We start from the raw sequence: 2,500 nt of genomic DNA, 5'->3' as shown, positions 1-2,500 counted from the left end.
ACACAAGAGAAAGAGAGAGAGAGAAAGAAAGAGAAAGAGAGAGAGAGGGGGAGCAAGTGTAAGAGGCAATAGAAGGGAGGGGGAGAGATTCAGAGAGGAAGGGAGAGAGAGAGAAAGGGGGGGATGAAAAGAGTCAGGGAGGAAATGAGAGAGGGCTTGTGAGCAAAAAGAGAAACGAGAGGAACAGAGAAGTGTGAGATGGCGGTCTGTAGTGAGGGAGACACTTGTGGACGGAGGGGATTATTTGAGCGCCTCGGACAAAAAGGGCATTTGCATAAGCCTGGCACTGGCAGGAGGAGGGTAGTTGTGGCGCTGCTGGGGAAAGTGGCTTGGGGTGGCACGAGTATAAGTGTGTGTGTGTGTGTTAGAGTGCGGTTCAGGCCGCACATTTCTGTCCCGAGCCCGACGCAGATGATGCCTCAGTTATTCCCATGCTAGTGATTAAACGTTCACGTTTGTGGATAGCCTGTCTTTTTAGCCCATTAAACGGAACAAACAACAAATGGAATTGTCTACAGAATCAGATGAGCGTGCACGCACGCAGGTCACAAACAGCGCACATTAACACAAGAGGCCCAAGCAAGCATAGCCTATTGAAATAGAATTCTAGTCTTACCATTGACAAAAAGTCTTGAAATGAACTGCAACAGTCTTTGAAACTACAGTGCCTCTGTTACTGATCCATATGCAGCATCGACGTTAATTGGGGCAACTCGAGGAAATCCTCATCCAGTTGAACGAGACGACCTTATAGGCTATGTCTTTACCACAGTATGCAACGCAAATAATCTTAAAATCTCCTGATAGGCTGACAACTTAACGTCACCCAAGATATGCCGCCTGAAATGCACATGCGTTGTCACGGCTACATAAACAAATCTTGCACACAGGAAGAAAGCTGTTAGGTCTTTTTTACATTTTACTTTATTCTCAAAAAAACAAACATTTGCATCATGTAAAGCAGACCTCTTGGTTACCCAACATAATACGCAATTTTAAATATAAAGCTTCCAATGCATATCGCCCCCATGTGTCCGAACCTGAACCGAACCCGACTATAATTTCTAAATATTTGCCCGAACCTGACCCGAGCCCGACGGGTAGCCACACTCTAGTGTGTGTGTATGTGCGTTTGTGTGTGTGTGTGGATTTGGTTAGCAGCAGCACTACTAGTAGTAGTCGCCCCCCCACACCCACCATTAACAACACCACCACCATCAGCAGCAGGCCCGGGGCTCCAGCGGTAACCCCAGTGGGCTGCTGGTTGATTGAAGGGTGAGGGGATGGAGCATGGGAGTCTCAGCAGAGGCCCATCACTGGCCCAGCTCCCACTGACAGCTGTTCAGGCCTCTCCAGAGCACACAAACTACTCAGAGTGAGCGTTAGAGAAGGGGAAAAGAGAGAGAGACAGAGAAAGAGAGAGATGAAGGCTAGGAGAGACAGAGAGAGAGGGGGGGGGATAGAGAGGGAATAGTGAGTGATTCGGTGAGAAATTGAGAGGGAAACATTGAGGGAGGAAGAAAAAGAAAGCAAGCTAAAGAGAGAGAGAGAGAGAGAGAGAGAGCCAACCACAGATGGCTTTTTTTTGCTCAAGGACTGGCCATCTCTTAACGGGAACGCAATTAAACAGTACCCAGTGAATAGGAGAGTCCAGGAAGAGATTCTTTTCTCTCCATTCCTGATTTTTCCCCCCTCTCCCACTGCATCCCTCCCTCCCTCCCTCCCTCTCCTCTCCTCCTGGTGTTGTGGGTGGGAGGGTAACTCCTTGATTATCTCATTAGGACTCCAGAGGGCCTTCTTGTGTAATTAGGAACACATGTCTGTGGAAGATAAACACATTTTCTCTCCTCTCGCTCCCTCGCTCTCTCTCTCCCTCCCTCCCTCTCTCATGGTCTCTCTTGTGGTCGCTGTTTGTGCGGTCGAAGCTGCCAGTCAGAGAGGGAATTCTCACGGGCCTGCTCCGCTTAAGCCTGACCCGCTCCTCTCCGAACGCTGCTAAACTTTCGCTCTCCGCGCAAACTGCTGCTCTCGCTCCGAAAGCGCAGCATCTGTCCAGAGAGAGCGTTAGTAATGAAGATAATTGAAAACTCGCGGAGCGGAGCAGAGGATTTATGCTCCTCTCCTTCATCCCTCTAATCAGGGCCAATATTGATTAAAGAGAAAGTTCAGTGCGGCACAACGATTTTTCATTTATATAGCGACATTAATAATGAGCATTGTTTCAAGGTCCCTCATCTTATTTAAGAAGTGCGTGTGTGTGTGTGGGTGTGTATGGGTGTGTTTGTGTGAAACCCGGGATATTAAGTTACCTGCCAGTGTAACCAATACAACCACATAATTACACTTTTTTACGATTTACACACCACATCATTGAGGTGAAAGATATCTGTATTTAAAATACATTTGGTTGTGTTCATTTGCATCTCTATGTAGGCATTTAGCGCATTAGTTGAATCTTCTGTGGAAAAGTATACAGTATTGCCATATACATGACAGTGCA

General features: G+C 47.4%; 1 protein-coding gene across 1 annotated transcript in view; it reads left to right on the top strand.

The window, feature by feature from the left end:
- Positions 1-2,500, top strand: part of ephb2b (eph receptor B2b) — a 163,780-nt gene that overhangs the window by 108,430 nt on the left and 52,850 nt on the right.

This window comes from Alosa alosa, chromosome 10 (genome assembly GCF_017589495.1).
Source record: "Alosa alosa isolate M-15738 ecotype Scorff River chromosome 10, AALO_Geno_1.1, whole genome shotgun sequence".
NCBI classification, from domain to species: Eukaryota; Metazoa; Chordata; class Actinopteri; order Clupeiformes; family Clupeidae; genus Alosa; species Alosa alosa.
Note: the sequence above shows the minus strand (reverse complement) of the source record. Positions and strands in the feature narration are given on the sequence as shown.